The following is a 21,970-nucleotide window of genomic DNA, read 5'->3' on the forward strand; positions in this document are numbered from 1 at the left end:
TGAGCTGAAACCTCAATTAGTTTCTCTGATGCAGCAGAACTGCAAATTTCATGGACTTCCATCTGAAGATCTTTTTCAGTTCTTAACTGAATTCTTGCAGATATGTGATACTGTTAAGACTAATGGAGTAGATCCTGAAGTCTACAGGCTCATGCTTTTCCCTTTTGCTGTAAGAGACAGAGCTAGATTATGGTTGGATTGTCAACCCAAAGACAGCCTGAACTCTTGGGATAAGCTGGTCACGGCTTTCTTAGCCAAGTACTTTCCTCCTCAAAAGCTGAGCAAGCTTAGAGCTGATGTTCAAACCTTCAGACAGAAAGAAGGTGAATCCCTCTATGAAGCTTGGGAAAGATACAAACAGTTGACCAAAAAGTGTCCTTCTGACATGCTTTCAGAATGGACCATCCTGGATATATTCTATGATGGTTTATCTGAGCTATCAAAGATGTCACTGGACACTTCTGCAGGTGGATCCATTCACCTAAAGAAAACGCCTGCAGAAGCTCAAGAACTCATTGACATGGTTGCTAATAACCAGTTCATGTACACTTCTGAAAGGAATCCTGTGAGTAATGGGACGCCTATGAAGAAGGGAGTTCTTGAAGTTGATACTCTGAATGCCATATTGGCTCAGAATAAAATATTGACTCAGCAAGTCAATATGATCTCTCAGAGTCTGCATGGAATGCAAGCTGCATCCAACAGTACTCAAGAGGCATCTTCTGAAGAAGAAGCCTATGATCCTGAGAACCCTGCAATAGCAGAGGTAAATTACTTAGGTGAACCTTATGGAAACACCTATAACTCAACATGGAGAAATCATCCAAATTTCTTATGGAAGGATCAAAAGCCCCAACAAGGCTTTAATAATGGTGGAAGAAACAGGTTTAGCAATTGCAAGCCTTTTCCATCATCAACTCAGCAACAGACAGAGAACTCTGGACAAAACGCTTCTAATTTAGCAAATCTAGTCTCTGATCTATCTAAGGCCACTGTAAGTTTCATGAATGAAACAAGGTCTTCCATTAGAAATTTGGAAGCACAAGTGGGCCAGCTGAGTAAAAGGATCACTGAAATCCCTCCTAGTACTCTCCCAAGCAATACAGAAGAGAACCCACAAGGAGAGTGCAAGGCCATTGACATAAGCGCCATGGCCGAACCTGTGAGGAGAGGAGAGGACGTGAATCCCAAGGAGGAAGACCTCCTGGGACGTCCAGTGATCAATAAGGAGCTTCCCTCTGGGGAACCAAAGGACTCTGAGGCTCATCTAGAGACCATAGAGATTCCATTGAACCTCCTTATACCCTTCATGAGCTCTGATGAGTATTCCTCTTCAGAAGAGAATGAGGATGTTACTGAAGAGCAAACTGCCAAGTTTCTTGGTGCAATCATGAAGCTGAATGCCAAATTATTTGGCATTGATACTTGGGAAGTTGAACCTCCCTTGTTCATCAATGAACTAAGTGATCTGGATCAACTGACATTGCCTCAGAAGAGACAGGATCCTGGAAAGTTCATATTACCTTGTACCATAGGCACCATGATCTTTAAAGCTCTGTGTGACCTTGGTTCAGGTATAAACCTCATGCCCCTCTCTGTAATAGAGAAACTGGGAATCTATGGGGTGCAAGCTGCTAAAATCTCATTAGAGATGGCAGACAGCTCTAGAAAACAGGCTTATGAACAAGTAGAGGACGTGTTAGTAAAGGTTGAAGGCCTTTACATCCCTGCTGATTTCATAGTCCTGGATACTGGAAAGGAGGAGGATGAATCCATCATCCTAGGAAGACCTTTCTTGGCCACAGCAAGAGCTGTGATTGATGTTGACAGAGGTGAAATAGTCCTTCAATGGAATGAGAACTCCCTTGTATTCAAAACTCAAGGATCTCCCTCTGCAACCATGGAGAGGAAGCAGGAAAAGCTTCACTCCAAGCAGAGTCAACCAGAGCCCCCACAGTCAAACTCCAAGTTTGGTGTTGGGAGGCCACAACCAAACTCTAAGTTTGGTGTTGAACTCCCATATCCAAACTCTAAGTTTGGTGTTAGAGAGTCTCAACAAAGCTCTGCACATCTGTGAGGCTCCATGAGAGCCCACTTTCAAGCTATTGACATTAAAGAAGCGCTTGTTGGGAGGCAACCCAATGTTTATCTAATTCTTATTTTTATTGTTTTTCATGTTTTCTTAGGTTCATGATCATGTGGAGTCACAAAATAAACAAAAAAATCAAAAACGGAACCAAAAACAGCAGAAGAATAATCACACCCTAGAGGAGCATCTGTCTGGCGTTCAGCGCCAGAACAGAGCATGGTTCTGGCGCTGAACACCCAAAAAGGGCAGCTTCTGGGCGCTGAACGCCAGAACAGGCATGGTTCTGGCGTTCAACGCCAGAAATGGCACACAGATGGGCGTTGAACGCCCAAAATGGCCACCAACCTGGCGCTGAACGCCCAGAGTTGTGTGCAAGGGCATTCTGCATGCCTAAATTGGTGCAGGGATGTAAATGCCTTGACACCTCAGGATCTGTGGACCTCACAGGATCCCCACCTACCTCCACTCACTCTCTTCTCTCTTCTCAATCATCCTCTATTCCCAATAAACACTCATCCTTTCTGTCTTCCGTTTACCACTCACACCCATACACCCACTTACCTTTAAAAATTCAACATCTCTCCCCCACCCAATCCCACCCATATGGCCGAATACACACAGCTATCCATCTCCTCCATATCCTCTTCTTCTTCTATTCTTTCTTCTTTTGCTCGAGGGCGAGCAACATTCTAAGTTTGGTGTGGTAAAAGCATAGCTTTTTTGTTTTTTCCATAACCATTGATGGCACCTAAGGCCAGAGAAACCTCTAGAAAGAGGAAAGGGAAGACAAAAGCTTCCATTAAGGGTCTATAGCTCAGTGGTAGAACATTTGACTGCAAATCAAGAGATCCCTGAGATACCTCAGGGGATACATTTTCTTCCACACAATTATTGGAAGCAACTAAGGGTGGAACATCAAGAGCACTCCTTCATCCTTCATGAAATCAGAGAAGATCTAAAAGCAATGAAGGAGGAGCAACAAAGACAAGGAAGAGACATAGAAGAGCTCAAGGACATCACTAAGGTGGATTCATTCCTTGTTCTTCTTTCTTCTGTTTTTCGTTTTCTATGTTATGTGCTTATCTATGTTTGTGTCTTCATTACATGATCATTAGTAGTTAGTAACTTTGTCTTAAAGTTATAAATGTCCTATGAATCCATCACCTCTCTTAAATGAAAAATGTTTTAATTCAAAAGAACAAGAAGTACATGAGTTTCGAATTTATCCTTGAACTTAGCTTAATTATATTGATGTGGTGACAATGCTTCTTGTTTTCTGAATGTATGCTTGAACAGTGCATATGTCTTTTGAAGTTGTTGTTTAAGAATGTTAAATATGTTGGCTCTTGAAAGAATGATGACTAGGAGACATGTTATTTGATAATCTGAAAAATCATAAAAATGATTCTTGAAGCAAGAAAAAGCAGCAAAGAACAAAGCTTGCAGAAAAAAAAAATGAGAAAAAAATAGGCGAAAAAAAAAAAATAGAAAGAAAAAGAAAAAGCAAGCAGAAAAAGCCAATAACCCTTAAAACCAAAAGGCAAGGGCAAATAAAAAGGATCCCAAGGCTTTGAGCATCAGTGGATAGGATGGCCTAAAGGAATAAAATCCTGGTCTAAGCGGCTAAACCAAGCTGTCCCTAACCATGTGCTTGTGGCGTGTAGGTGTCAAGTGAAAACTTGAGACTGAGCGGTTAAAGTCAAGGTCCAAAGCAAAAAAAGAGTGTGCTTAAGAACCCTGGACACCTCTAATTGGGGACTTTAGCAAAGCTGAGTCACAATCTGAAAAGGTTCACCCAATTATGTGTCTGTGGCATTTATGTATCCGGTGGTAATATTGGAAAACAAAGTGCTTAGGGCCACGGCCAAGACTCATAAAGAAGCTGTGTTCAAGAATCATCATACTGAACTAGGAGAATCAATAACGCTATCTGAACTCTGAGTTCCTATAGATGCCAATCATCCTGAACCTCAATGGATAAAGTGAGATGCCAAAACTATTCAAGAGGAAAAAAGCTATAAGTCCCGCTCATATGATTGAAGCTCTGTTTCATTGATGGTTTGGAATTTATAGTATATTCTCTTCTTTTTATCCTATTTGATTTTCAGTTGCTTGGGGACAAGCAACAATTTAAGTTTGGTGTTGTGATGAGCGGATAATTTATACGCTTTTTGGCATTGTTTTTAGTGTGTTTTTAGTAGGATCTAGTTACTTTTAGGGATGTTTTCCTTAGTTTTTATGTTAAATTCACATTTCTGGACTTTACTATGAGTTTGTGTGTTTTTCTGTGATTTCAGGTATTTTCTGGCTGAAATTGAGGGACTTGAGCAGAAATCAGATTCAGAGGTTGAAAAAGGACTGCTGATGCTGTTGGATTCTGACCTCCCTACACTCAAAGTGGATTTTCTGGAGCTACAGAACTCGAAATGGCGCGCTTCCAATTGCGTTGGAAAGTAGACATCCAGGGCTTTCCAGCAATATATAATAGTTCATACTTTGGCCAAGAATTGACGATGTAAACTGGCTTTCAACGCCAGCCTTCTGCCCAAATCTGGCGTCCAGCGCCAGAAAAGGATCCAAAACCAGAGTTGAACGCCCAAACTGGCACAAATACTGGCGTTCAACTCCACAAATGGCCTCTGCACGTGTAACACTCAAGCCCAAGCCCAAGCACACACCAAGTGGGCCCCGGAAGTGAATTTATGCATCAATTACTTACTCATGTAAACCCTAGTGACTAGTTTATTATAAATAGGACCTCTTACTATTGTATTAGGCATCCTGGATTGTATTTTGATCCTGTGATCACGTTTAAGGGGGCTGGCCATCTCGGCCATGCCTGGACCTTCACTTATGTATTTTCATACGGTAGAGTTTCTACACTCCATAGATTAAGGTGTGGAGCTCTGCTGTTCCTCAAAGATTAATGCAAAGTACTACTGTTTTCTATTCAATTCTTCTTATTTCGCTTCTAAGATATCCATTCGCACCCAAGAACGTGATGAAGGTGATGATTATGTGTGACGCTCATCACCATCTCCCCTATGAACGCGTGCCTGACAAACACTTCTGTTCTACATGAATTAAGCTAGAATGAGTATCTCTTAGATCTCCTAACCAGAATCTTCGTGGCGTAAGCTAGAATGATGGCGGCATTCAAGAGAATCCGGAAGGTCTAAACCTTGTCTGTGGTATTCCGAGTAGGATTCAATGATTGAATGACTATGACAACCTCCTAACTCGCGATTGCAGGGCGTTAGTGACAGACGCAAAAGGATAGTAAATCCTATTCCAGCATGATCGAGAACCGACAGATGAATAGCCGTGCCGTGACAGGGTGCGTGAGCATATTATTCACTGAGAGGATAAGATGAAGCCATTGGCAAGGGTGATGCCTCCAGACGATTAGCCGTGCCGTGACAGGGCATTGGATCATTTTCCCGTGAGATGACCGAAAGTAGCCGTTGACAGTGGTGATGTATCACATAAAGCCAGCCATGGAAAGGAGTAAGACTGATTGGATGAAGATAGCAGGAAAGCAGAGGTTCAGAGGAACGAAAAGCATCTCCATTCGCTTATCTGAAATTCCTGCCAATGAATCTACATAAGGATCTCTATCCCTTTTATTGTTTATTTTAATCTAATAAAGTTTCATGTTTAAATCAGCCTGACTGAGATTTGCAAGGTGTCCATAGCTTGCTTCATACCAACAATCTCCGTGGGATTCGACCCTTACTCACGTAAGGTATTACTTGGACGACCCAGTGCACTTGCTGGTTAGTTGTATCGAAGTTGTGACAATTATGAATTAAGATCAAAGCACCAAGCTTTGGAGCCATTACCAGGGATTGTTCGAGCCTGGACATCACAATTTCGTGCACCAGGGATGTATCCACTGACAACGGTGATGCCCTTGCATAAAGCCATCCATGGAAAGGAGTAAGACTGATTGGATGAAAGCATCTCTATTCGCTTATCTGAAATTCTCACCAATGATTTACATAAGTCTTTCTATCCCTGTTTTATTAATTAATTTCGAAAACCCCATTACTATTTTATATCCGCCTGACTGAGATTTACAAGGTGACCATAGCTTGCTCCATACCAACAATCTCCGTGGGATTCGACCCTTACTCACGTAAGGTATTACTTGGATGACCTAGTGCACTTGCTGGTTAGTTGTGCGAAGTTGTGAACCATGGTATTGGCATCATGTTTTTGGCGCCATTACCAGGGAAAGAAAGAGCAATGAATTTTACATAATCAAAGTGTAATCACAATTTCGTCCACCAAGTTTTTGGCACCGTTGTCGGGGAAAGAAAGAGCAATGAATTTTATATGATCAAAGTGTAATCACAATTTCTGCGCACCAAGTTTTTGGCGCCGTTGCCGGGGATTATTTGAGTTTGGACAATTGACGGTTCATCTTGTTGCTCAGATTAGGTAATTTTCTTTTTGTTTTCTTTTCAAAAATTTTTCAAAAATCTTTCAAAATTTTCTCTTTTGTTTTCGAAAAAAAATAAAAATGTTTTCAAAAATATATTTTTCTTCATAATTTTTAAGAATGAATTCTAGTGTTTCATGAAGCATGTGAAGCCTGGCTGGCTGTAAAGCCATGTCTAAATTCATTTGGACTGAGGCTTCCAATTTGTTATCAAGAGCAAGCTAGTTGGTGCTAATCCACCTACTGCTGATTCATGATCTACCTGTTACATGCTAAAGCTTGGCTGGCTATTAAGCCATGCCTGACCCTTTGATTGGAGCTTTAGATTAAGAACATAAGATTACTGGAATTCATATTAAAAATTTTGGAATCCTTATTTTTCTTTTTCAATGAATTTTCAAAAAAAAAATACAAAAAAATTGAAAATCATAAAAATCAAAATATTTTTTGTGTTTCTTGTTTGAGTCATGTGTCATGTTATAAGTTTGGTGTCAATTGCATGTGCATCTTGCATTTTTCGAAAAAAATCATGCATTCATAGTGTTCTTCATGATCTTCAAGTTGTTCTTGGTATGTCTTCTTGTTTGATCTTTGCATTTGCATGTTTTGTGTCTTTTCTTGTTTTTCATATGCATTCTTGGATTCTTAGTGTCTAAGCATTAAAGAATTCTAAGTTTGCTGTCCTGCATGTTTTCTTTGCATTAAAAATTTTTTCAAAAACGTGTTCTTGATGTTCATCATGATCTTCATAGTGTTCTTGGTGTTCATCTTGACATTCATAGCATTCTTGCATGCATCACATGTTTTGATCTAAAATTCTCATGCATTGCATAATTTTCATGTTTTTCTCTCTCATCATAAAAATTCAAAAATCAAAAAATATATTTCCCTTTTTCTATCTTAAAATTTCGAAAATTAGATTTGACTTTATCAAAAAATTTTTAAAATCTAGTTGTTTTCATGAGTCAAATCGAATTTTCAATTTAAAAATCTCATCTTTTTCAAAATCTTTTTCAAAATTCTTAGTTATTTTTGAAAATTCCAAAATATTTTTCAAAAATCTTTTTCTTATTTTTATATCAAATTTTCGAAAATAACATAATCAATTAATGTTTTGATTCAAAAATTTCAAGTTTGTTACTTGCTTGTTAAGAAAGATTCAAACTTTAAGTTCTAGAATCATATCTTGTGATTTCTTGTGAATCAAGTCATTAATTGAGATTTCAAAAATCAAATCTTTTTCAAAAACTAATTTCAATCATATCTTTTCAAAAATATCTTCTTATCTTAGCTTTTTCAAAAATTTGATTTCAAAATATCTTTTCTAACTTCCTATCTTCTTATGTTTTCAAAATTTATTTTCAAAATTTGTTTCAACTAACTAACTAACTTTTTGTTTGTTTCTTATCTTTTTCAAAACTACCTAACTAAATCTCTCTCTCTAATTTTCGAAAATATCTTCCCTCTTTTTCAAAATTTCTTTTTAATTAACTAATTATTTTAATTTTTGATTTTAATTTTCAAAAACTACTAACATTTTTCAAAAAGTATTTTCGAAAATCACTAACTCTTTTTCAAAAATAATTTTCGAAAATTCTCCTTCTCTCTCATCTTATTCTATTTATTTATTCATCTACTAACATCTCTTCCTCACATCACTCACCAAATTCGAACCCCCTCTTCTATCTGTGTTCGAATTTTTCTTCTTCTCTTCTTCTACTAACAATAAGGAACCTCTCTACTGTGACATAGAGGATTCCTCTTCTTTTCTTGTTCTCTTCTCTTTCTTATGAGCATGAACAAGGAAAAAGGCATTCTTGTTGAAGCTGATCCAGAACCTGAAAGGACTCTAAAGAGGAAACTAAGAGAAGCTAAATTACAACAATCCAGAGACAACCTTATTGAAAATTTCGAACAAGTAAAGGAGATGGCAGCCGAACCCAACAACAATAATGCAAGGAGGATGTTTGGTGACTTTACTGCACCTAATTCCAATTTACATGGAAAAAGCATCTCCATTCCTGCCATTGGAGCAAACAACTTTGAGCTGAAACCTCAATTAGTTTCTCTGATGCAGCAGAACTGCAAGTTTCATGGACTTCCATCTGAAGATCCTTTTCAGTTCTTAACTAAATTCTTGCAGATCTGTGATACTGTTAAGACTAATGGAGTAGATCCTGAAGTCTATAGGCTCATGCTTTTCCCTTTTGCTGTAAGAGACAGAGCTAGAGTGTGGTTGGACTCTCAACCCAGATATAGCCTGAACTCTTGGGATAAGCTGGTCACGGCTTTCTTAGCCAAGTTCTTTCCTCCTCAAAAGCTTAGTAAACTTAGAGTGGACGTTCAGACCTTCAGACAGAAAGAAGGTGAATCCCTCTATGAAGCCTAGGAGAGATACAAAGGACTGACCAAAAAGTGTCCTACTGACATGCTTTCAGAATGGACCATCCTGGATATATTCTATGATGGTTTATCTGAGCTATCAAAGATGTCATTGGACACTTCTGCAGGTGGATCCATTCACCTAAAGAAAACGCCTGCAGAAGCTCAAGAACTCATTGACATGGTTGCTAATAACCAGTTCATGTACACTTCTGAGAGGAATCCTGTGAGTAATGGGACGCCTATGAAGAAGGGAGTTCTTGAAGTTGATACTCTGAATGCCATATTGGGTCAGAACAAAATATTGACTCAGCAAGTCAACATGATCTCTCAGAGTCTGAATGGAATGCAAGCTGCATCCAACAATACTCAAGAGGCATCTTCTGAAGAAGAAGCTTATGATCCTGAAAACCCTGTAATAGCAGAGGTAAATTACATGGGTGAACCTTATGGAAACACCTATAATTCATCATGGAGAAATCATCCAAATTTCTCATGGAAGGATCAAAAGCCTCAATAAGGCTTTAATAATGGTGGAAGAAACAGGTTTAGCAATAGCAAGCCTTTTCCATCATCCACTCAGCAACAGACAGAGAATTCTGAGCAGAATCCATCTAGCTTAGCAAACTTAGTCTCTGATCTATCTAAGGCCACTGTGAGTTTCATGAATGAAACAAGGTCTTCCATTAGAAATTTGGAAGCACAAGTGGGCCAGCTGAGTAAAAGGATCACTGAAATACCTCCTAGTACTCTCCCAAGCAATACAGAAGAGAATCAAAAAGGAGAGTGCAAGGCCATTGACATAACAAAAATGGCCGAACCCAATGAAGGAGAGGAGGACGTGAATCCCAAGGAGGAAGACCTCCTGGGACGTCCAGTGATCAATAAGGAGCTTCCCTCTGAGGAACCAAAGGACTCTGAGGCTGATCTAGAGACCATAGAGATTCCATTGAACCTCCTTATGCCCTTCATGAGCTCTGATGAGTATTCCTCTTTTGAAGAGAATGAGGATGTTACTGAAGAGCAAACTGCCAGGTTTCTTGGTGCAATCATGAAGCTGAATGCCAAATTATTTGGCATTGATACTTGGGAAGATGAACCTCCCTTGTTCATCAATGAACTAAGTGATATGGATCAACTGACATTGCCTCAGAAGAGACAGGATCCTAGAAAGTTCATAATACCTTGTACTATAGGCACCATGATCTTTAAGGCTCTGTGTGACCTTGGTTCAGGGATAAACCTCATGCCCCTCTCTGTAATAGAGAAACTGAGAATCTATGGGGTGCAAGCTGCTAAAATCTCATTAGAGATGGCAGATAATTCCAGAAAACAGGCTTATGGACAAGTAGAGGACGTGTTAGTAAAGGTTGAAGGCCTTTACATCCCTGCTGATTTCATAGTCCTGGATACTGGAAAGGAAGAGGATGAATCCATCATCCTAGGAAGACCTTTCCTAGCCACAGCAAGAGCTGTGATTGATGTGGACAGAGGAGAATTGGTCCTTCAATTAAATAAGGACAACCTTGTGTTTACAACTCAAGGATCTCTCTCTGCATCCTTGGAGAGGAAGCAGAAAAAGCTTCTCTCAAAGCAGAGTCAACCAAAGCCCCCATAGTCAAACTCTAAGTTTGGTGTTGGGAGGCCACAACCAAACTCTAAGTTTGGTGTCAAACCCCCATATCCAAACTCTAAGTTTGGTGTTGGGAGGTCTCAACAAAGCTCTGCACATCTGTGAGGCTCCTTGAGAGCCCACTGTCAAGCTATTGACATTAAAGAAGCGCTTGTTGGGAGGCAACCCAATTTTTATCTAACTATATTTTTCTTGGTTATATGTCTTTATAGGTTCATGATCATGTGGAGTCACAAAATAAATATAAAAATTGAAAACGGAATCAAAAACAGCAGAAGAAAAATCACACCCTGAAGGAAGCATCTGCCTGGCGTTCAACGCCAGAACAGAGCATGGTTCTGGCGCTGAACGCCCAAAATGGGCAGTATCTGGGTGCTGAACGCCAGAATTGCACCCTGGATAGGAGCTGGCGTTGAACGCCCAGAACAAGCATGGTTCTGGCGTTCAACTCCAGAAATGGCCAGTAAATGGGCGTTGAACACCCAAAATGGGCACCAACCTGGCGCTGAACGCCCAGAGTTGTGTGCAAGGGCATTTTACATGCCTAATTTGGTGCAAGGTTGTAAATCCTTGAACACCTCAGGATCTGTGGACCCCACAGGATCCCCACCTACCTCCACTGACTTCTTCTCACCCCTCTTTCACAAAATCCCATAAACACTCTTCCCTAAAACCCTTCACCAATCACCTCAATCTCTCTTCCCCATAAACCTACCTCATAAACTCCACCTACCTTCAAAATTCAAAATCAATTTCCCACCCAAATCCACCCTAAATGGCCGAACCTTCACCCCCCTCCCTTCCCTATATATAGCCCTCCATTCTTCCTCATTTTCACACAACACAACCCCTTCTTCCTCTCCTCCATTTCTTCTTCTTCTTCATCTATTCTTTCTTCTCTTGCTCGAGGGCGAGCAAAATTTTAAGTTTGGTATGGTAAAAGCATAAGCTTTTTGTTTTTCCATTACCATTGATGGCACCTAAGACCGGAGAATCCTCTAGAAAAGGAAAAGGAAAGACAAAAGCTTCTACCTCCGAGTCATAGGAGATGGAAAGGTTCATCTCGAAAGCCCATCAAGACAACTTCTATGATGTTGTGGCCAAGAAGAAGGTGATCCCTGAGGTCCCTTTCAAACTCAAAAGAAATGAGTATCCGGAGATCCGACATGAAATTCAAAGAAGAGGTTGGGAAGTTCTAACAAATCCCATCCAACAAGTCGGCATCCTAATAGTTCAAGAGTTCTATGTTAATTCATGGATCACCAAGAACCATGATCAAAGTAAGAACCCAGATCCAAAGAACTATGTTACAATGGTTCGGGGGAAATACTTAGATTTTAGTCCGGAAAATGTGAGGTTGGCGTTCAACTTGCCAAACATGGAAGAGAACGCACGCCCCTACACAAGGAGATTCAACTTTGATCAAAGGTTGGACCAAGTCCTTATGGACATATGTGTAGAAGGAGCTCAATGGAAAATTGACTCAAAAGGCAAACCGGTTCAACTAAGAAGACTGGACCTGAAGCCTGTAGCTAGAGGATGGTTGGAGTTCATTCAATGCTCAATCATTCCCACTAGCAACCGGTCTGAAGTTACTATAGACCGGGCCATCATGATCCATAGCATCATGATTGGAGAAGAGGTGGAAGTTCATGAGATTATACCTTAAGAACTCTACAAGGTGGCTGACAAGTCCTCAACTATGGCAAGGTTAGCCTTTCCTCACCTCATTTGCCACCTATGCAATTCGGCTGGGGTTGACATAGAGGGAGATATCCTCATTGAAGAGGACAAGCCCATCACTAAGAAAAAGATGGAGCAAGCAAGAGAGCCCATTCATGGAGCTCAAGAGGCATATGAAGCTCATCACCAAGAGCCAACATATTTAACATTCATAAACATCAACTTCAAAAAACATATGCACTGCTCAAGCATTCATTCAGAAAACAAAAAGTGTTGCCACCACATCAAAATAATTAAACTAGTTTCAAGGATGAATTTGAAACCCTGTACTTCTTATTCTTTTGTAATTAAAACATTTTTCATTCAAGAGAGGTGATGGATTCATATTCATAACTTTAAGGCATAGACACTTAGACACTAATGATCATATAGTAAAGACACAAACATAATTAAACATGAAGCATGGAAACCGAAAAAAAGGAAAATAAATAAATAAGGAGATTAAGGAATGAGTCCACCTTAGTGAGGGTGGCATTTTCCTCTTCTTGAAGAACCAATGGTGCTCTTGAGCTCCTCTATGTCTCTTCCTTGTCTTTCTTGCTCCTCCCTCATAGCTCTTTGATCTTCTCTAATTTCATGGAGGATGATGGAGTGCTCTTGATGCTCCACTCTTAGTTGTCCCACGTTGGAACTTAATTCTCCTAGGGAAGTGTTGATTTGTTCCCAATAATTATGTGGAGGAAAGTGCATCCCCTGAGGCATCTCAGGGATTTCATGGTGAGGAATTTCCTCATGCTCATGTTGAGGTCCATGATCTCCTATTTGCTCTATCCTTTTCTTAGTGATGGGCTTATCCTCTTCAATGAGGATATCTCCCTCTATATCAATTCCAGCCGAATTGCAGAGGTGGCAAATGAGGTAAGGAAAGGCTAACCTTGCCCAAGTGGAGGACTTGTCAGCTACCTTGTAAAGTTCTTCAGGTATAATCTCATGAACTTCCATCTCCTCTCCAATCATGATACTATGGATCATGATGGCCCGGTCTATAGTAACTTCAGACCGGTTACTAGTAGGAATGATTGAGCGTTGAATGAACTCTAGCCATCCCCTAGCCACTAGTTTGAGGTCATGCGTTCTTAGTTGAACCGGCTTGCCCTTTGAGTTAATTTTCCATTGAGCTCCTTCCACACATATGTCCATGAGGACTTGGTCCAACCTTTGATCAAAGTTGACTCTTCTAGTGTAGGGGCGTGTATTTTCTTCCATCATTGGCAAGTTGAACGCCAACCTTACATTTTTCGGACTGAAATCTAAGTATTTCCCCCGAACCATGGTAAACCAATGCTTTGGATTTGGGTTCACACTTTGATCATGGTTCCTTGTGATCCATGCGTTTGCATAGAACTCTTGAACCATTAAGATCCCGACTTGTTGAATGGGGTTGGTGAGAACTTCCCAACCTCTTCTTTGAATCTCAAGTCGGATCTCCGGATACTCATTCCTTTTGAGCATGAAAGGAACCTCAGGGATCACTTTCTTCTTGGCCACAATTTCATAGAAGTGGTCTTGATGGACCTTAGAGATGAATCTCTCCATCTCCCATGACTCAGAGGTGGAAGCAATTGCCTTCCCTTTCCTCTTTCTAGAGGTTTCTCTGGCCTTAGGTGCCATAAATGGTTATGGAAAAACAAAAAGCTATGCTTTTACCACACCAAACTTAAAATGTTTGCTCGTCCCCGAGCAAAAGAAGAAAGAAAGAAGTATAAGAAGAAGAAAAATAGAGGAGAGTGAGAGAGAGATGGTTTCGGCCAAGGGGAAGAAGAGAGGGTTTTGTTGTGTGAAAATGAAGAGGGAATGAGGGGTTTATATAGGAGTGGGGAGGGGTTTAGGGTTCGGCCATTTAGGATTGGGTTTGGGAGGGAAATTATTTTGAATTTAAAGGTAGGTGGGGTGTTTTGGGGAAGAGAGGATGGATGTGATTGGTGAATAGGTGATGGGGAAGAGTGATTGAGTTGATTGGTGAGGGGTATTTGGGGAAGAGAGTTATGGAAAGGTGTGAAGAGGAGAGAAGAAGTAGATGGGGATCCTGTGGGGTCCACAGATCCTGAGGGAATCCTGTGGGGTCCACAGATCCTGAGGTGTTTGAGGATTTCTCATCCCTTCACCTTTTAGACGTGTAAAACGCCCTATATATGCAATCCTGGGGTTTAACGCCAGACTGCAGCATGTTTCTGGCATTAAACGCCACTTCCTTGCTTGTTTTGGGCGTTCAACGCCAGTCTATAGCATGTTTCTGGCGTTGAACGCCAGTGTGGTGCATGTTTCTGGCGTTAAACGCCAGTCTGATGCTTGTTTCTAGCGTTTAACGCCAGCTTTCCTCTGGGTGCAATCCTGGCATTTAAATGCCAGACTGCTGCTTGTTTCTGGTGTTTAACGCCAGTTTCATGCTCTGTTCTGGCGTTAAACGCCAGCCAGATGCTCTTTACTGGCGTTTAAACGCCAGTAAGCCCTTCCTCCAGGGTGTGCTATTTTCAATGCTGTTTTTCATTCTGTTTTCGATTTTTCAGTAGTTTTTATGACTCCACATGATCATCAACCTAATAAAACATGAAATAAGAAAGAGAAAATAAAATAGATATAATTAAATAACATTGGGTTACCTCCCAACAAGCGCTTCTTTAATGTCAATAGCTTGACAGTGAGCTCTCATGGAGCCTCACAGATAATCAGAGCAAGGTTGGAACCTCCCAACACCAAACTTAGAGTTTGAATGTGGGGGTTCAACACCAAACTTAGTGTTTGGTTGTGGCCTCCCAACACCAAACTTAGAGTTTGATTATGGGGGCTTTCGTTGACTCTGCAGTGAGAGAAACTTTTCATGCTTCCTCTCCATGGTTACAGAAGGAGATCCTTGAGTTTTAAACACAAGGTAGTCCTCATTCAGTTGAAGGATTAATTCTCCTCTGTCCACATCAATCACAGCTCTTGCTGTGGCTAGGAAGGGTCTTCTAAGGATGATGGATTCATCCTAATCCTTCCCAGTATCCAGGATTATGAAATCAGCAGGGATGTAAAGGCATTCAACCTTTACTAGCACGTCCTCTACTTGTCCATAAGCCTGTTTTCTAGAGTTGTCTGCCATCTCTAATGAGATTCTGGCAGCTTGCACCTCAAAGATTCCCAGTTTCTCCATTACAGAGAGTGGCTTGAGGTTTATCCCTGATCCAAGGTCACATAGAGCCTTCTCAAAGGTCATGGTGCCTATGGTACAAGGTATTAAGAACTTTCCAGGATCCTGTTTCTTCTGAGGCAATCTCAGTTGATCCAGATCACTCAGTTCATTGATGAGCAAAGGAGGTTCATCTTCCCAAGTCTCATTACCAAATAATTTGGCATTCAACTTCATGATTGCACCAAGGTACTTGGCAACGTGCTCTTCAGTAACATCTTCATTCTCTTCAGAAGAAGAATACTCATCAGAGCTCATGAATGGCATAAGGAGGTTTAATGGAATCTCTATGGTCTCTAGATGAGCCTCAGATTCCTTTGGTTCCTCAGAGGAAAGCTCCTTATTGATCACTGGACATCCCAGGAGGTCTTCCTCACTGGGGTTCACGTCCTCTCCCTCCCTTGTAGGTTCGGCCATGATGATCAGTTCAATGGCCTTGCACTCTCCTTTTGGATTTTCTTCTGTATTGCTTGGGAGAGTACTAGGAGGGGTTTCAGTGATCCTTTTACTCAGCTGGCCCACTTGTGCCTCCAGATTTCTAATGGAGGACCTTGTTTCATTCATGAAACTTAAAGTGGCCTTAGATAGATCAGAGACTATATTTGCTAAGCTAGATGGATCCTGCTCAGAGCTCTCTGACTGTTGCTGAGTGGATGATGGAAAAGGCTTGCTATTGCTAAACCTGTTTCTTCCACCATTATTAAAGCCTTGTTGAGGCTTTTGTTGATCCTTCCATGAGAAATTTGGATGATTTTTCCATGAGGGATTATAGGTGTTTCCATAGGGTTCACCCATGTAATTCACCTCTGCTATTGCAGGGTTCTCAGGATCATAAGCTTCTTCTTCAGAAGATGCCTCTTTAGTACTGTTGGATGATTCCTTCAATCCATTCAGACTCTGAGAGATCATATTGACTTGTTGAGTCAATATTTTATTCTGAGCCAATATGGCATTCAAAGTATCAATTTCAAGAACTTCCTTCCTCATAGGCGTCCCATTATTCACAAGATTCCTTTCAGAAGTGTACATGAACTGGTTATTTGCAACCATGTCAATGAGTTCTTGAGCTTCTGCAGGCATTTTCTTTAGGTGAATGGATTCACCTGCAGAATGGTCCAATGACATCTTAGATAGTTCAGACAGACCATCATAGAAGATATCCAAGATGGTCCATTCTGAAAGCATGTCAGAAGGACACTTTTTGGTCAGTTCCTTTTATCTCTCCCAAGCTTCATAGAGGGATTCACCTTCCTTTTGTCTGAAGGTTTGAACATCCACTCTAAGCTTGCTAAGCTTTTGAAGAGGAAAGAAATTGGCTAAGAAAGTCGTGACCAGCTTATCCTAAGAGTTCAGGCTATCTTTAGGTTGAGAGTCCAACTAAATTCTAGCTCTGTCTCTTACAGCAAATGGGAAAAGCATAAGCCTGTAGACCTTGGGATCAACCCCATTGGTCTTAACAGTATCACAGATCTGCAAGAATTCAGTTAAGAACTAAAAAGGATCTTCAGATGGAAGTCCATAAAACTTGCAATTCTGTTGCATCAGAGAAGCTAATTGAGGTTTCAGCTCAAAATTGTTTGCTCCAATGGCAGGGATTGAGATGCTTCTTCCATGTAAATTGGAATTTGGTGCAGTGAAGTTACCAAGAATCTTCCTTGCATTGTTATTATTTTCGGCCATGTTGTCTTCTTTTTCAATAATTTCTGTCATATTTTCTCCAGAGAGTTGTGCTTTGGCTTCCCTTAGCTTCCTCTTCAGAGTCCTTTCAGGTTCAGGATCAGCTTCAACAAGAATGTTCTTATCCTTGTTCATGCTCATATGAAAAAGAAGAAAACAGAAAAGAAAATATAGAATCCTCTATGTCACAGTATAGAGATTCCTTTATGTGAGTATAAGAATAGAAGAATAGAAGAAGAGAAATTCGAACACCAAGAGGAAGAGATGGTTCGAATTTTGAGATGAAGAGCAGTGTTAGTAAATAAATAAATAAATAATTAGAAGGAGATGAGAGAGAGAAGAATTCAAAAATTTAAATAAAATAAAATAAGAATATTTTTTTAAAATTAAATTGAAAATTCAAAAATTAAAATTGAAATTGAATTAAATTAAAATTAAAAACAATCAGTTAATTAAAATGAAATTTTGAAAAAGGAGGAAAGGGTTTTCGAAAATTAAAGGTAGAGAGTTAGTTAGGCAATTTTGAAAATGATAAGAATCAAACAAAAAGTTAAGTGGTTTATTGAAAAAGATTTGAAAATCAAATTTTTGAAAAAGATAAGAAGTAAAAAAAAGATTTTGAAATCAAATTTTGAAAAAGATGTGATTGAAATTTAAAAAGATGTGATTGAAACAAAAAGATAAGATTGATTGAAAAAGATTTGAAAAAGAAATTTAAAAAAAAAAGATTTGATAAACCGCAAAGAGGGCACCCCAAATTTCAAACTCTAAGGCGCACTCTTCATTAGGAGCTAAACCGCTATCTAAGAAAGCAAAGGCACCCGCTCCTATTGATGAAAACAAGAAGAGCAAACCAGCAAAGGATTCTTCAAGGTTCCCCAACCACTTCTGTGAACTTATGTTCCCCACCATGGTTGAGAGGAATTACCATGCTGAGCATCTACTCGCTCCGCCGGACAAGGTTACTCCTTATATTCTATCCCGCATTGAACGTCGAGGATGGGAGTTTCTTCTGAGAAAACCACAAGAGGTCAACCTCTCATGGGTGGTAGAGTTCTACACTAACTACCATCTTTCCTCTCTTCAATCGGTGTACGTGCGCCGGAAGCAAGTCTCAGTTTCAGAAGAGGCTATTTAGCATGTGCTTAATGTCTTACCAGTACCAAGTGACATGGATGGCTACCAAGAGGTCTTGCGACGGCGGAAAAATTTTGGATTTGATTGGGACTCAATTTTTCGAGTCATTGCTGAACCGGAGACATTTTGGACCCATGGTCGATTCAGGATGAGACCCAAGTGCATTGACGCTCGCTTCCTCACTGTAGAAGCTAGAGCTTAGGCCCAGATCCTATCTCACTATGTGCTATCTAGCACCCACAAGTCGTCCTTCACGGCGGATCTCACTTTGCTTGTTTGGTGTATTCTCATGGAGAGACCGGTGAACATTCCACTTCTTGTCAAGCAAGCGATGGGACAAGTCCACGCCCGAGGCAATTTGCCATTTCCAGCATTGGTATCTAATTTAGTTGCTGCTGCGGGTGTTCCTTGGGAAGATATGGATACGAAGGCTATAATTCCGGCTAAGGGAGATGTGGTCCCAACCGGAAAATAGTTACATCTTCCCATGAACAACCCAAACCTTGACATAGCCCTTCCATAGACTATTCCTTCTACCTCATCATCACCACCACGACAAAGATCCACACATCAAAGGATAGAAGATCTACACCGGAAGATTGATAGATATGAGCGGCACAACCAACGCCAATACACTTATATCAAGAAGCATCTGCGTTATGTTACCCCTAGCATGAAGGAACCCGAAATATTCACATCCACCTCAAACCCAAGTGATGGAAACTCTGATGGAGGGGATAGTGAAGGTTCCGGTCCTGACCGTCCTTTGCGCATTGTTGGTAGCATGGAAGACCGTGCTAAATTCTAAGTGTGGGGAGGTCGTTCGACCGATCTCCATGGGTAACAATCTCTTCCTTTCAACACCCATGGATTTATCTTTTGCTTAGTAGTTAGTACATTGCATGTGTAGTTAGTTTTTCTTGTAAATACTCCTTGCATGATAAGTTATTCTCTATAGAGTTGCTTGGTCAAAATAATAACTTCTTCCCCAAGAAACTGTGTTTCGGGGTACCCTACCCAATTTTGAAAAAAATTTCTTTGCAGAAAACTTGCTTCAAAAATGTATTTTGGAACACAGTGACCGAGCTAAGAACACAAGCATGTAAGTTTTGAGCCTATTGTGTGGTTATATCTTCTAACAATTAATTTCCATTCTTGTGTGCATTGTTCTCTCTCTATGATTGTAATTCTTGCTTTGTCTGATTCTATATGTCCATTACTTTGTGTATGAATACATTTATATGATTGAGGACATCATTTCAATAGTCACTTTTCCCAAACAGCCTTAACCCTTTTATCTACCATTGCTAACCAATTTTGAGCCAATGATAAACGCCTTTTTGTTCTAAATAGAGCACATCAATAACCCTAAGTGAAAAACAATGGATGTCCCTGGATTTGGATCCTTTATTAGCTTAGGTAAGTTAGGATGTGTGTCATTCAATGGGAGGGTGTACTTGGGAACTTAGGTAGATGTAAAGGTGTGTATTTGTAATTGAATTGGAAATTTTGGGGAAGTGGGAACATACTCATGTATTGAATGATTGAGCCATGTGCATTGAAACTTCTATACATGAAACCCCAAGAAAGATGGGACCAAAAAAAAATTTGTATGTGTATATATGAGAATGTAAGAAAAAAAAAGGAATAGAAAAATAGAAGAAACAAAAATAGAAAAAGAGAAAGCAACGAAGGGGACAAAAATGCCCCAAGACAAAGTGATAATAACAATGCATATGGAATGTGAATTGGAAAGAATGCATGAGTATGCAAAGAAAAAGTGAAACTCAAGGGTAGCTAGGTAATGTATTATAGTTGTATAGGTTGCTCTATGTGTCTAGTGGGATCCTAGGTTAATCAAGGACTCAAATTTTAAGCTCACTTGACCATATACATCCTTACCTTCACCCTAGTCCCATTACAACCCATGAATAAGACCTCATGATACTTGTAAGCATGCATTAAGTAATTGTTGATTGTTAGATGAAAGACAAATATTGGAAAGCATGATTAGGAGAGGATTGAGTGACGAACCCTATACACTCGAGCGAATAGAGTGGATACACTTCCGGTGAGGGTTTGAGGCTCAACTCCTTGTTCCCGGCTATCACAAGTGTTCATCTAGCAAGTCATATGCACTTCATGTTGATGTTCAAATTGGTAGGATTCATGAACTACATAGCATTTTCACCCCGTATGCTTATATGTGTTCTTGGAGGATAGATTTACTCTTGACCAAGTAGATAGATGATTTTACTTTAGTTGTATGCATTCATTTAGGAAAATTGCATTGCATAAACCCTTTCTTGCCATGATCTTTGGTCTTTTTATTTTAAGCATGAGGACATGCTTGGTTTAAGTGTGGGGAGATTTGATAAACCCCAATTTTGTGGTTTATATTGTGCTTAATTTGGGGGTTTTTGTCAATATTTCTCACACTTATTCACAAGAATTGCATGGTTTTGTGTTCTCTTTCTGATTTTGCTTCATAATAAAAAACATGCTTATTTTCTCTTAGAATTGCTATATTTTAATCCTCTTTTATTGCCATTCGATGCCATGATTTCAGGAATTATAGGACAAGAATGGCCTAGAAGAGAGAAAGAAAGCATGCACAAAAGGAAGGAACATGAAGATTTGGATTTTGCGAACTTCAGCACCGGCGCGCACGCGCACTGCACGGGCACGCGTGCATGAGGAAAGCTGGAAGCGGCGCGCAAGGATGGACGCATCCGCGCAGATCAGAGAATTCCCACCGACGCGTACGCGCACGCACGCATGGCTCGCACGCGCGGAAAGCTCACGTGACCTCATTAAAGGAAATCATGCCTGGCGATTTTTGAGGCTCATCAGGCCCAATTTCAAGCTATTTCTGCCTGGAAAAGACCCAAGGATTCTAGGGGGAAAGAGGGGGGGATCAATCATTTGACACTTAGACATAATTTTAGCTAGTTTTTGGTTCTTTGTTCTTCTAGAGAGAGGAACCTTTGTTCCTCTCTAGATCTAGCTTTAATTTGATCTTCCCTTGTTGAATTCTGAATTGGATCTTGTTAATTACTAGTTTTAATTGTTTAATTTGAATTCCCTAGTATAATTTTGCTTAGATTTTGTGTTAGTTTCATGTTTCCTTGTTATTTGTCATTTTATACCCATTCCATGAATTTTGTAGATCTTGACTTGTTATTATTGCATTGATGATCTCCATGATTAATTGTGTTGTTTGAGTGATTGTATGTTGATAATTGTTAGTGGGTACTTGTTAGTTCCAATTTAATTGCAATTTGAATAGGTCTTTTATTAATGCGTACCATATGTTTGATGAAATGTTTCCTTTGATTATAGAGTAGTTCTCTTTACTCTTGGCCTAGGCTAAGGGAATTGGGTAAGCTTGACTCATTGGGTCTAATAGATTTGATGATTTGGGAACCCTTAGTGGTCAATTTGATAACCATTGACACTAGCCTACTACCAAGTTAATTGGTAGTGAGGTTGGACCTTATGGGTTGATGTTGATCAAACCATTTAACATACTTCAATTATAGAAGTAGACTTAATGATTTCGGTTCCTCATAATTGTCAAGATATGGTTATCAGACAAGGATAGTGATCTCAATTCCCATGCTTAGCCAAGAGTTACTTTTATCATTCATGTTTGAAAACCCAAAAATCTTGATTACTTTGTCTTAGTTATAGTTA

General features: G+C 40.0%; 3 non-coding genes across 3 annotated transcripts; 1 reads left to right on the forward strand and 2 right to left on the reverse strand.

Moving 5' to 3' along the window:
• Nucleotides 1-283: 283 nt before the first annotated feature.
• Nucleotides 284-391, reverse strand: LOC148548620 (small nucleolar RNA R71). Its single transcript, XR_015897454.1, has one exon. It is a non-coding gene; the product is annotated as a small nucleolar RNA R71 (small nucleolar RNA).
• Nucleotides 392-8,859: 8,468 nt separating this feature from the next.
• On the reverse strand, nt 8,860-8,967 carry LOC148548621 (small nucleolar RNA R71). Its single transcript, XR_015897893.1, has one exon. It is a non-coding gene; the product is annotated as a small nucleolar RNA R71 (small nucleolar RNA).
• Nucleotides 8,968-16,639: 7,672 nt separating this feature from the next.
• LOC148548622 (small nucleolar RNA R71) lies at nt 16,640-16,747 on the forward strand. The gene has a single exon (XR_015897014.1). It is a non-coding gene; the product is annotated as a small nucleolar RNA R71 (small nucleolar RNA).
• The last annotated feature ends 5,223 nt before the right edge of the window (nt 16,748-21,970 follow it).

This window comes from Arachis ipaensis, chromosome B8 (assembly GCF_059453495.1).
Source record: "Arachis ipaensis isolate K30076 ecotype BB chromosome B8, ASM5945349v1, whole genome shotgun sequence".
Taxonomy (NCBI): domain Eukaryota; kingdom Viridiplantae; phylum Streptophyta; class Magnoliopsida; order Fabales; family Fabaceae; genus Arachis; species Arachis ipaensis.